At 43.9% G+C, this 14147-nt stretch overlaps 1 protein-coding gene across 6 annotated transcripts in view; it reads left to right on the top strand.

Annotated features, from left to right (window-relative positions):
* The window catches only part of PBX1 (PBX homeobox 1), a 324640-nt gene that overhangs the window by 148079 nt on the left and 162414 nt on the right, over positions 1 to 14147 (top strand). The gene's annotated exons all lie outside the window — the stretch shown is intronic.

Genomic DNA, 14147 nt, shown 5'->3' with positions numbered 1-14147 from the left:
GTGACAAGCATTTGGTAAATTATGAAGACTTAGTTGATATGGACTCCCATCTACCGCTGGCAGTTGCCTGCTGTGTGGCCTTGAGCAGGTCATTGAACCTCTCTGAGTGTTAGTTTCTTGATCTATAACATGAGAATAATAACCCTTCATAAATTCATTAGCAAGACTAAACATAATTATGCCTATGAAAGTGTGGTAGACTAACAACCATTATGCAAATAGCCAAGTATTATCATTATTTCTGTTGTTAGTAATGAAACAATAAATGCACGTTAGATAATAAGGTAAAGCTTCAATTCCTGATCTTTTCTTTTTTTTTTTTTTTTTGAGATGGGGAGTTTTGCTCTTAATGCCCAGGCTGGAGTGCAATGGAGCGTTCTCGGCTCATTGCAACCTCCGCTTCCTGGGTTCAGGTGATTCTCCTGTCTCAGCCTCCTAAGTAGCTGGGATTACAGGCACCCGCTACTACGCCTGGCTAATTTTTTGTGTTTTTAGTAGAGACCATGTTGGCCAGGCTGGTCTCGAACTCCTGACCTCAGGTGATCAGCCTCCCAAAGTGTTGGGATTACAGGCATGAGCCACCACACCCGGCCACTCCTGATCTTTTCAGGAGACTCTTTGCCTTTCTGCATTTTTTTCCCCACTAGGATGCATAGAGTGGTAAGGTATGTAGAAAGCACAGTTCAGGGAAAGTCAGAATGAGGCGAAGCTTCCAGGACAATACTTCCTTGTTGATCTCTTATTTTTCTAAAGCTTTTTCTTTTCTGTTAAAACACAATGCCATTTTTTGAACTTCAACTGTTATCTCAGACGTAGGTATGCCTGAGGCCTTGGCAAGTCAGGGCAGTGCCACTCCTTCTTCGGAAAAGGAAGTATGATTGGGGTTCAGCAGGGGAATTGCTGTTGAACTTCATTAGCCAAGCTCAATAATTCTCAAGAATAACCTTGCAGGTGGGTGTGTTTATGAAATGCAGGTTCACAGGCCTAGCCCCAGCAAATTAGATAGGGGTCTGGGAATTTGTATTTCACAAACACTGTGAATGAATCACATGCCTGTGGTACATACCTCACTTTATGGAAACTACCTTTTCCTTCACACTCTGCCACTCCCCTGGTGGTAATGGCCTAGTTACTGGTCTTAAAGGTCATAACTCACTGCTATTTAAGAATAATTAAAATGCCACCAGTGCCCTCCCTCCACCTGCAGATGGGTCCTGCATAAGAATGATGTGCACATTTTTAAAGCATTTTGTATTTTTTGACCAAGCTCTGTACCTAGGATTTGTGTACTTTTCTCCGTATTAGATGTCCAGAAAGTTCTTTATAATAGCATCAGTATTCATTTTATTAATGGTTCTGTGACATATGCCTGACATCTGCAACCTCTTGGTCTATATCAAGAACCTTTTGAAAAGTAAATCATTTGTAAACTTTAACCACACAAAGTGCATGAAGAGGACACGGAGAGAATAAAAAGACATGGAGAGAATGAAAATATCTTAAGGACCTATGGTTTTCCAGTGGGCAGTTGCTGTTTTAAAGTGCACATGGGTACATCTTCGTTAGAAGGTATAGCTTGTGTAGTAATTCATTTCTGGGAACTGGGGGGAAGAGGGGGAGGAACACAGCATGCCTTGCCCCTGCTGGCAGTATGAGACAATTACCACGATGAGCTATGTATATTTTTAATGCCCTCCATGTATAGATTAAAATGTTTGTTGTCTGAACTGGGCGTAGAGAAGGCATCATAATATGTGCCTGAACGTCCATGTAGGGATTAGTGAGAAGCAAATCAGAGGTTACGCTGAGCTCACATTCATAGGCATGGGGCTCGAGGTTCTTCCAAAGTCACTGAGATGCAATTGTATTGACTCAGTCTTATTTGTGTTACCTCATTCTGGTGGAATTGCTATGTTCATAGGCATCATTTGGCATGTACGCTTCCACATGAGAGCTTTCATATTGGAGTTGACTTTTCATTTTGAGTTGACCAAGGTGGGTTTGAGTGTGAGTGAGGGTGTGCGTTTGTATAGATAGATATTGTGTATGTCTATGCAGGTATGCATATATTCATATGACTGGCCATCTTATTCTTGTGGTCTTTTGGAGAGACTGTCTATTCTGGGGTGCAGAGGTGATTAACTTATGGTGCCTGTTCCACTGATATCCAACCATATATATCTTTGGATTTTTTAAAAAACCTGATGTTTGCAAATGTCTGTTATTTAAAAAGAGAGACAAGGTCTCACTATGTTGTCAGGCAAGAATGCTGTTGTTAGTCACAGGCTCAGCCCCATCACTGATCAACATAGAACTGCTCTGTTTCTGACCTGGGCTGGTTCACCCCTCCTTAGGCAACCTGGTGGTCCCCTGCTCCCAAGAGGTGGCCATGTTGGCGTCAAACTGAGTGTGGACACCCAATTGGCATGGTGCATGACAGCCCAGAATTCCTGAGCTGAAGTGACCCTCCTACCTCAGCCTCCCAAGTAGAGGGACCATAGGTGTGTACCTCTATGCTGGGCTGCAAAACTCTATTCCTATATTCTCTGACTTTTTCTTGTTATTCTAAAAGGTGGAAAGCCAAGCAACTTCAGGATGGTGCTGCAGCATTGTGAGTGAGAGGAGAACGTATTGAGTTAGTATGGCTGGCTTACGTGTAATGGATTACTGGGTCTAGGTCCATGTATTGTTGATCTGTGGCTTGGCAAGGCTGGCAGAGGGACACACACACAGACGTACAAAATGGCTTCCTGCTGATTACCACGAGCCTAAACTCATTTCAGCTGAGATGACCAGTTAGCCAAGAGCCCAGGCTCACATGTGACAGCTTGGGTGTCTGCCCCTGCTGGTCATAGCTACTGCTTCCCTCATTGGCTGTTAATCAGAGTATGGGAAACTCTGGCCACTTCTGCTGGCAGGACTCCGTGTGCTGCCTGAATCCAGGTGCATGCAGAGATGTTCTCAGATCTAAGAGAGGTCAGGAAGGGAAAGGGATGATTCCTCCTCCTACCTTTTCCTGAGCCCCTTCTCCACACATCCAATTGCACCCATGAGAACCGAACCACCACGTTGAACGGGCTCTGGCATTCAGAGCAACTTTCCTACAAATCTCTTTTTATTGGCGTTTCCTCCAATTTAACCAGCCCTGAATTGCATTTGAATCAGATGAGAGAAAGAGAGGGAAGGAGAAGGGAGGAGGTCCCCTCCTCTCTTGGAAAAGCAGCACACAACCAGCTTTATTTGGTAAAATGCTGCAGTAGATGCTTGTCAGAAATAATTTATTCCTGTTAGCTGTAATCTGAAGGAAAACAGATACAAGTCCTATAGTTAAAAAAAAAAAGGAAAGTAGTCTTGCTTTCGCTGACAGTACAAAGGTGTCATATACAAGAAGGATTGACACAGACCAAGGGGTCTTGTGGGAAATATGATAATAACTATAAAGAAGACAGATTATTCCCCAGTTGCCAACATTCAAACCTTTTTACAGTCAGTTCAAACATATAAAACTTTATTGCTCTAGCAGAAAGGGGAACAATTTCTGGTTGCACAGCTTTCCCAGGGCTGGGTTTATACTGTCTGTGTTATTGCTCTATAGTGGCATTTTAAAGTTTATTGAACAAGACTTTTACAATTGAAGGAAGTATATAAAACTGTAAATTTATTAGATTTTTCAGGATAAGTGCCCTTTCTAGTTGTGCTCAAGAATTCGGAGCTATGAGAAACTGCTAGTTACAAGACTTATTAATATTAAAGACTGAGAGTACGCACATTTTATACCTTAACTGGTCTCAAAAATAATATTATTATATTACTGAATGTCAGAGCTCTGATACTATAGAATTGGATGGATACATACATATAGGACTCCATGTACCAGATGTGTTTATTTTTTACTGGCTAAAAAGTTAGCTTTTGTTATATCTTACTTCATTTGCTTTCAACCCAGTTGGCCAGGGTACTCCTCTGTTCATTGAAGGATGTCTCAGGGTAAATGTCTTTTTCCTCAAATCCTTGCTGATTTTCCAGCATTTCTCAGTATGCGCGTGTAATGCAAGTACGAGCGTTAGGTTTTAAGAGCATATTTTATGGTGAAGTAATATATTGTTGCATTCACACAAGCAACTGTACCTTTGATAACCAAAATAGGACCACAAGGAGTTCTTGTTTTCCCCAACTTCTCGTTTTTCATTTCTTAAAGGTTTTGAGGGAAATGATTTGAGAAATTTTGTAACGTTCGTGAGAATCTATTAAAGGTTTCTCAACCTCAGCACTGTTGACTTTGGGGCCCAGTGGTCCTTCGCTGTGGGGGCTGGTCTGTGTACTGTAAGATGTTGAGCTGCATTCCTGGCCTTTACGCCTAGATGCCAACAGCATCCCCACTCCCCCACTGCAAGAACCAAAAATGTCTCCAGACATTGCCAAATGTCCCCTGGGAGGCAAAATTATACCCCACTGAGAACCACCCGTCTATGCGGTATTATAATATGTCTAGAGAAAATACATTTTACTGTAAATAAATAATGTAGTCTGTGTTTGGTAATTTAAAAAAACTATTGTTACTAAACAAGATGAATTACAGGATTATCAACTTTCAGAACTATCTAACTGTTGACTGCTTTTAAATAAGGTGTTTCCTCAAAGAATGTAACATAGCTCAATCTTTAAAATGTTTCATATTACCTTTGGGGACCATATCACTATGTAGGAGATGCCTTGCTTTTTTACTTAATCCTCAGGACATGTGTTTATGGGTATAATCACTTATGAAACCCGATCTCTTATTCCTTCTATATTATGGTATGATTAACTGCCGATATGTGTTTGCCTTTTTGATTTTTCGCATGCATATGCAGAAACATATGTATATGTATATATTATGTGACTAACACAGTGAAGGATATGAAAAGTACGAAGACAATTTCGATTATAATTTTCTCATTTGACAAGTTGAATTTTGAGGTACCATCAGCTTGCCTTTAATTTTCAATTTGTATTCTAAAATTTCTTAACCTCTTCAGAAGGTTTCTGTGATGGATACATTTAAAACATTCAAAGAAGGCCGGGCACGGTGGCTCACGCCTATAATCCCAGCACTTTGGGAGGCTGAGGTGGGTGGATCATGAGGTCAAGAGATGGAGACCATCCTGGTCAACATGGTGAAACCCCGTCTCTACTAAAAATACAAAAATTAGCTGGGCATGGTGGCGAGCGCCTGTAGTCCCAGCTACTCAGGAGGCTGAGGCAGGAGAATTGCTTGAACCCAGGAGGCGGAGGTTGAGGTGAGCCGAGATCGTGCCATTGCACTCCAGCCTGGGTAACAAGAGCAAAACTCTGTCTCAAAAAAAATAAATAAATAAAAAATAAAATAAAACCTTCAAAGAAGTTGTTTATAGGACCTGCTCACCTTCATGCTACCTGATCTTGTTCAGGTACCTATGTGTGAATGGCACTTTGATCTGGAATTCTGTGTTAATTTGTCCAGTGGCCATAGCATTTACTGAAATAATTAGGCTAAAATGTTTTCAAAAGGACTTAAAGGGTAATTGGCCTTTTGGTTTTTGATTGCTGAGTTTTGGAATTCTGTGCCTGATTTAAAAAACAAATTCTAGACACTTGTGACTTACTAAGAAGTATCTCGAAAGCATCTCAATTTTGTGATTCAGTGGAAATACCATTCTCTTCTGCCCCATGGCCTCTGATGGCTGAGCAGGGTTAGCCTCATTCTTGTGTCTTTGCACTTCTTCTTGCCATCTCTGTGGGTCACAGGCTCCTCTGGAAACTTGTAGGCATAGCAGAGGTTTCCTTTTGTGTTCCTTTTAGACCATGCCTTAGGAAGTATGGTCTGACTTCCTTTATTCACTAAATGTCTTTCTGACAAGCTGTGCATAAATTATATGATTCGAAAGCAAATCATATTAGAATCCACTAGTGGGGTCTGGCTAGGACATCTATTGTGATCCTCTTAGTAAGACCTAAGATCCGTTGACAATCACACCTTTAGTTATGCTCGGTTTCCTTGAATCATAATATATCTTGTTTGAGTTTTTAAACTCCTAGTGTGGTGATATGTATGATAGTTGTGTTCTGCCTAGATTCATGCAGTCACATACATTTAATATACATTTTTTTGAACATGGGAGAATATGCACAGCCCCCATTTGGTAAACTGTCATCTCTACAAATTACAGCCTTGATGCTTTACAAGGTTAAATAATAGTCTCTAACTTATGTAACAATGAGAGCCAGGGAGATTTAAACACAGAGTCAGGCACGCATAACCCTACCCTAAAAAGCGCTCACAGCTAAGTGGGGGAGTCTTCCTGAAGTCTTGTTGACTTCCTGGATTTCAAAGTCCCACTTCCAGGTACCATGGAGGAGGTAGCAGGCATGCAATTACAGAAAAATAAACCCTCTGTCAAACAAAAGAAGCCACTGAAAGAACTGAGAACCCCTCCCTAGTTAAATTCCCAGGGAAGATTTAGGACCTGTGCTTGTCCTGAGTTAGTGGATGGTCTTGGCCAGTTTGCCATCTGCAGTGGTGAGTTGAAAGGGACTGTGGGCTCTGGAGGCTGAAAGGGAATGAGCAGGAACAACATGAAACAGCAAATGGCAGGGAAGTCAGTAAGCCCTGAATCTTTTATGAGACCTTGGATATTCTGATCACAGCTCTGCTGGCACCGAGATTGGAATACAGATTACAGGAGGGAGCGTCCGTGACATGAAGCCCCGGCTTAAATCTTCCCAAGGTTTTAACATGCCTTACCATAGGAATATTTTGTTATTTTATTTGGCAGTGTTTCTGCAGGAGGCCAGGAAGGAGAGCATTGACTAAGCCAGGGGTAGGGCAAATCTAGAGATGGGAAAGATTAGAACAGTGTTGTGGCTAATGAGACTAACACCACTATGGTGTGTGTGTGTGTGTGTGTGTGTGTGTGTGTGTGTGTGAGAGAGAGAGAGAGAGACAGAGAAAGAGAGAGAGAGAGAGAGAGAGAGAGAGAGCTGAATCCTCTGTAATCCCGTCTTATATAAGGCCCTGATGCTAAAACGGCTATAACTGTTTATGAATTCACTCCAGCTACATAGTGAGAGGAAGGAAAGAGAATAAGAAGACCCCAATGCTGGAATGAATTTATGCTCAGGAGCTTGTCTTGGGGATGCAGCTGGGTTTAAGAGTCTCCAAACTAAGATACCCTTTTTGGGAAAAGGAAGATAAAAACTCAGGAGACTGGAGGGACAGTGGGAGGAAGGGAAAAGAAAATGCGTTGCTCCCAGACGGGGAAGCCCCGTCCTGGTGAAATGGCATGATGTGTTGTCTGGGTGTTAGCCCTTAAAGTGGTTCAATTTTCCACCACATAGAGATCACTGTGAGAACTAAGCACCAAGCAAATGCTTTCAATCCCACTATCTTGGTTAGAAGCCCTACATTAAGGCAAGAGCATTGGCAGAGCCTGCACCCTAAGGCATGCAGCAAGGTCCATGACAGGCTAGACCACAAGTCGCTTTGCCAGAGTGTGACGTCCAGCAGACTTGACGGTCTGGAGTTTGCTTTTCTACACCCATCCCCATCTGGTAGGTCATGCTGTCTCATAGCCAACTTGTAAGTCAGTTAGGTGAGACAGAGCGACCTCAGCCTGACGCAGGCCGCAGAAGCAGAGAGAGGCAGAATGACTAAGTGACTGCTGGGATCCTAGTAGAGCAGCGATGGGAACCAGAGTTCCTTGACTGCATGCAGTGTTTTCCTTGGTAAGAGAGGTTGACTACTGTAGTAGCTCTGTGAGGGACACACAGAGGTGAGTGAGGGATAGCCATTCCTAAATAAAAAGTACTTATTGGATGACTGTCATGGGTCAGGAGCTGGGCTAAGTGCTTTACACTTATCTAGTCTTTTTTAAAACAATGTTTTGTTTTAATTTCGTTTCAGAGGGGTACACGTGCAGGTTTGTTAACATAGGTGTATTATATAATGCTGCGGTTTGGGCTTCTATTTTTTTTTTTTTTGAGACAAAGTTTCACTCTTGTTACCCAGGCTGGAGTGCAATGGCGCGATCTCAGCTCACTACAACCTTCGCCTCCTGGGTCCAGGCAATTCTCCTGCCTCAGCCTCCCGAGTAGCTGGGATTACAGGCACGCGCCACCATGCCCTGCTAATTTTTTGTATTTTTAGTAGAGATGGGGTTTCACCATGTTGACCAGGATGGTCTCAATCTGTTGACCTCGTGATCCACCTGCCGTGGCCTCCCAAAGTGCTGGGATTACAGGCTTGAGCCACCCCGCACCCGGCCCTGGGCTTCTATTAAATCCCTCACCTGAATAATGAACACAGTACTCAAGAGAGAGTTTTTCAGCCCTTGCCCTGTCCCTCCCTCCTCCTTTTTGGAAACCCCAGTGTCTATTGTTGCCATCTTTATGTTCATGTATAGGCATTTAGCTCCCACTTGTAAGTGTGAATATGTACTATTTGATTTTCTGTTTCTGCATTAAATCACTTAAGATAATGGCCTCCAGCTACAGCCATTAACATACGCAATCGTTATAACAAATATTGGCACGGGTACATACCCATTTTAGCGATAAGGAAACTGAGGCCAAAGAAGTGACCAAGACAGAGTTAGAAAACGCCAAGTATGAATCTAGGCTATCTCCAAAATATTTGGCCTTGAACACCCATTTGGGCAGGTTTGTGCTGAATCTGTTTCTTCATTTTAACCACTCCTTACTGAGTTCCGACTGTACGCCAGGTTCCATGGTAGGTGCTGGGGATACTGACTAGAGAAGACAGTGCCCGAGTCCTTGAGGTGTACACACGGCCCCGGAGACACCCCAGTAAGTCAGCGATGGCATCGGTGCCACAGATCCTCTGAGAAGTACTGATGGTACTCATGAGGCCTGCTAGTCCATAATGTCAGTGACACAGCCGAGGCAGGAGGACTATAGCTCACCTAACTTTGTCGGTCACTTTTGTCCATCTGCTCCTCTCAAGGCTCCATCTGTCTCTGTTATGTAGCCCAGAGCAAGCCGGTCTTCTTTCTAAGAAGGTTGAAGCTGATCAGCAGAAGGAAACGGGCATGGACAAAATGGGAAGCAGGTCCCCTGGAGAAATAGACCCAGTTGCTTATTTCAGGAAATCCTCGAGACTTGCTCACTCCAAACTGTGAAAGGACAAAGCTGGGTCCATTGAAACAGAAAGCATAAGGAAACAAAAGCAGAAAAAGGGGGAAAAGCACTTTAAGTTGAATAAACAACTGCTGAGCCAGCTCATGAGTTCAGAGGGGGATTCTCATGTTTCCAGGATATTTTCAGATTCTGATGGCAACTTGGGAAAGACCACCGTAACCTTGAACTTTGTCAGAGGACTGAGCTCAAGACCACCAAGACGTTGCACACAGACCACCCACTGCAATTTCTCGCACAGATCTGCTGGCCAGTCTTGTTAATACTGCAAGGCAACCTAAGCCATATTTTGTTGGGAGAGTGGAAGAGTGAAGGCAGGTGTTGAAAAGCCATGAAAAAAAAAGAATTAAAACAAAAATGCGCCTCAGGCTCCTTTCAGCTGGCAGCAGAATTCCCGTCGTCTTTCCCTTTCGAATTTGATATCATTGCAGGAACATTACCACAGACTCAATTTTCACTTGACAGTGAAATACCAGAAGTCATCTTGGGTCCGGAGTGCTGTCTCTGTCTGGCCCCTGTAAATCTGCAGGAGAACAGCTAGGAGATGGAGTAGGTGGCCAAGCCGACACGGGCCTCTAGAGGCTGGTGGGAAAGGGTGCTCCCTGGGTGTCAGGCCCAGGAGACCCTGGAATTACTTAGATGCAGCAGCACACAGGCCACCTGGGTGTGAATCATAGAACTGTTTTGAGAATTAAATGAGCAAATTTATGTAGAGTGCTTAGGTCAGTGTCTGACACGTACACCAAGGCTCAGTGAGTATTACCTTTTGTGACTGTTTCCTCATGGGCAAAGCTCCATCATCCTTTCTCTGCAGACTTTGAGACCGATGTCAAAAAAAGAAGGTAGGAAACAGCATCAGCCATCAGAGGGAATTTCTTTTAGATTCACATACCTTTTTTCCACTTTCTCTTTTCAGTTCTTTTCTTCCTTGTAGGAAAGCCTCCAGAGGTTGAATTTAAAGTGGGGGATGTCTTCAGTGCTGCTGGATATGTTGAGTGTGTAGGCAGGCAGTGGAAGGCGCTGGCTTTCTACGGTAAAATGGGGAAGACTCTTGAGGGTTTTAGGAGGAGACGGGAGGAAAATAAAGAGGATCAGGAGAAGAAGACCAAGTTGAGGGTATTTATCTGAAATATTGTGAGACATGAATATTGACGGGAAAAATGAATGGGAATGACTAAGCACAAGGCCCCCCAGGAGTGCTTACCTTCCTCCAAGTCCCACCTGCTGTGGTTGACCCCATCTGGCCAGCCAGGTGTGAACCTTAGCCTAGCAACAGTAGTGACAGCACCGTGCATCCGCTGCCAAATGCAGGGAGAGATGCACTCGTCCGTCGTCTTGCACCTCCTTGCTATCAGCCTTTCTCTTTTTTCTTCTGCTTCTTTCTAACCACTCTGCTATGGTAACACTTGACGGGGGGGGAAATGCATCACCCTGTGAAAGAACAGGGCAGCTGCTGACTTTGTACCAACAGCAGTTGGTACAGGGCCTAGTTGTCGGCAACCAAGACCTCTGCGGACCCAGGAGCAGACAGGTGAACCTCTTCACCAAACTTTAATCATCAGCTTTCTCTTGTCATGTCTATCTTCCTACTCACCTCACACCAGTTAGTTGACTTTCTGTTTCAAACCTGAGAAACAAATCTCACGAAAGAGCACGGGAAGAGGACAGATTTTGGAAACTGCTTTCCGAACAGAAAATCCCACACGTGTGAGCTTGTCCCCCACAAGCTTAATCTCGTCTGATCTATATGTCTCCATGTGGAAGGCTGCAGGAAGTCATATGAATACTCTGTTCATAAGTATTCAGCCATCGTGTGTTGAAAGCCTGCCGTCTGTCTGCAGGACGCTGAAGTGTGGCATTCAGAGGCCGGGGGTCTTGAGGAAGCATGGCTGTGGGGGCTGACAGCAGGGTGGGGTGATGGGACAGGTTACTGAAACTGACTTTTGTCTGAAGAGCAGGGAGAGCTGTACTGGCTCCCCTTTGCTGGTTGCTGGTTTTTGTCTGCCCACCCCCATAAGAGAATCAGAAGGATCCCATCTGCCTTGCAGGGAAGGGTCATGCTTGGTGACTGGTAACATCTGGGGGAGGGTCATTATGCCACCCAGAGTATCAAAGCAGCTTAGGCGTTGGAAACCAGGGAAGGAAGAAGGGATTAAAAAAAAAAAAACAAACCCGCTGCCAGTCGGGCAGCTTTCTGTCTGCTGTCTGCAGGCTGCTGCTACCCACTCGTTACAATTAAAATGAAGTGTCCGTCAGCGGCTATCTTCTCTGTGTGGCCCATATGTTTCTGAGCTGATACTGTCCGGATTATTCTGTTCGGGAAAACGATAACGGCTGTTTATAACCTTGGCAAAGACTGAGGCCTAATCAGGCTGGAGCACATTTTCACCGACTGGCTGATAGCAGGCTGTTAGCAGCCTTATCGCTGGGGAGAGATAGGCCAAAATAAGCAGATCTGTGAGCACAGGAGCCCAATCGAGTGGTACACACTCTGGCCCTGGCTGTATTTTTAGATTTTCCTTTCCCAGTTGATATCGGAAGGCACAGAGGCAGGAGGTGGGGTGGACAGTAACGTGTGCCCCCATGGGGGTCAGAGTGAGGCGGAGGGGGATGCTAATCACCACGAGAGGCAGAGGGTCAGCCCAGCTCCTGGTGCTCCGGGCTCCCTTCAAATGAGGGAAAACACATGCAGGTCTTCGGAGACAAAGGAAGGGGAGTGACTGTTTCCTGGCCTGGTGTGCGGGCTGGTGGCCTGTCGGTTCAGCATCCCCCTGCCATTGGACTCTCCGCCTGGGCAGGCAGGCATAGGTATGGGGTTCTGAAAGTCAGGTCTCTTTCCACATTCTCTCCTGCTCTAGGGACTGACTTTTGCTTTCTGTCTAAATCCATTTTGCCTGGATGACTTCATGGCATCCCTCCAGAATGACTTGCCCTGCCCAACTCATCACCCTTACACATGCTTAGAGACCGGATGATGGGTTAGACCCAGAGGAAATGTGCTCAGGCATTGAGTGTGGAGACCCTTCCAGTCTCCTCACACCGATTCAGCCTCAAGGAGGACGTAGATGGAGGTCCCACTGAGTCATTCATTAATGACTGGGACTAAACCCCTAGGGAGGAGCGGTAAGTTTTCAGAAAAGCTTCTGCCTCTTGGTAAAACCTCCAAGGAAAGGCCCTTTGAACTAGTCTCTATGTAGTGGTAAAGGAAGGCGAAATCCGTAACTAGCCTTGGCTTCCAGACGTAATTCTCTAAAATCTTGATCTCAGTGTGGTTCTCCAGCAGCTATGATAAAAGGTATGTGTATGAGGTCAAACATGTGATTAAAACAAAAAGCAGGTAAGATTCCAACGATGATAGGTAGACATCAAGTGTCATAAAAAGAAGGCGGAGATTGAAGGTATTGTTTGCATTAAAAAGGGAAGTCTTGTATTTTCTTCGCGTTCTGCATAAACCTTAAACCCATCTTAAAGTACATTAGGGTTTTCACTCTCTATTCTGTCTCTCTCCACCCCTCTCCTCCCCCTTCCTCCCATCCTCTCCTTGCTTTCTGTGCAGCTGCCTGATTCGTGAGTCACTTTGTCTTTCTAAGACTAAAAGAATCAGGTGGTGGGAAAGAGGGGACAGGAACCCTTGCATGGGGGAGGGGAGGCATTTTCAGGGGCGCACAGATTGAAATAGGCCCAGAAGGCAGCAGAAAGCATTATTACCATTATCATGCTAATCTATTTACAAGACCCTTTTATTCATTAATCTTTGAATAGCAGAACTGTTCATACCGGCTGAAATAAGAACCACCTGTGCCTCTAGGACCAAAAAATGAAAGTGCTAAGGACAAATGATATGTCGAAGCAGGAAGGGAAAAATTAAATGTAAACAAAAGGATTCAAAGCCATTCCTTTTGTCATTTAGATCTTCACATGTACGATTTTACAGCTCACATGTTGCAACACGGCCAGCTCACTGGCAATTTCGGAGACATCAAGTTCAGAAACAGCTCTGGAAAGGGTTCAAAATGTCGTGAAATTATTAAACAGTTTGTTTTTAAAGATCCAAACTCAGGTTTTTCTACACTAATTTCTGTTATTTTTGGGGGGGAGTAAATACTGATAAAATATAAATGATTTTGGCTAATGCTCTAGATTCACTGATTAACTCAATAAAGAAATCTTTTACATTGTCTTCACAAAATTTGTAGTAATATTGAAAGGCAAAGCTGGGAGGGATCTTACATAGATGATCTAGTTCAAGCCTCTCCCTGTCTGTTAAACCTTTAATTAAGAGTTCTTCACATGTAGGCTAAGCCCCCATTTGTCACATCACACATAGATGGGTTACATTGTCTTTGGAGCAGTTATTCTTACAGGGAGCAATGTTGTTCTTGCAAACGCTTGTTACCCTGTGTCATAGATACTTAGCAGGGGCTGAAGGGAGATGTAGGGAGGGCTCGAGCCTTCTTTATCATTATTTTAAGATAGGAGAGATACCAATTAGAACGTCCACTGAAGAGGACATTTAAGCCTGAGCATCTTCTAAGAACAAATGCAATAATGGCCAATGGAATGAAATAGCATTCGTATTCCTTTAGGTGGGACTTTAAATTCTCTCAATAACAATTCACATTAAAAATCATTCCCTTTGTGAAGAGACTGAGTTCTTTACTTCTAACCACCAAACCTTATCGTTCACAAGTATTAGAATTATGTCATTCTAGAGCTAGAAGAACCCACTCTGAAGACTACCCCTCATTTTGTAAAGGGCATTAAAATACCAGAGAGGGGATGGGCTTGACCAGTGAGTCTGCACCAGGACTGGAGCTTGGATATCTTACCTTCTAGCTCAGTGCTTTTTTATCTTTTTGATGACTTTATATTGTGATTTCTTTCTATGATGAAGCATTCAGAGTAAATCCCTTAACTGTCCATGCCACTGTTTATTCATCTGTAAAATGAAGATTGTAATTTCCCCATTGATTTTT

The sequence above is a fragment of the Callithrix jacchus genome, chromosome 18 (genome assembly GCF_049354715.1).
Source record: "Callithrix jacchus isolate 240 chromosome 18, calJac240_pri, whole genome shotgun sequence".
NCBI classification, from domain to species: Eukaryota; Metazoa; Chordata; class Mammalia; order Primates; family Cebidae; genus Callithrix; species Callithrix jacchus.
Note: the sequence above shows the minus strand (reverse complement) of the source record. Positions and strands in the feature narration are given on the sequence as shown.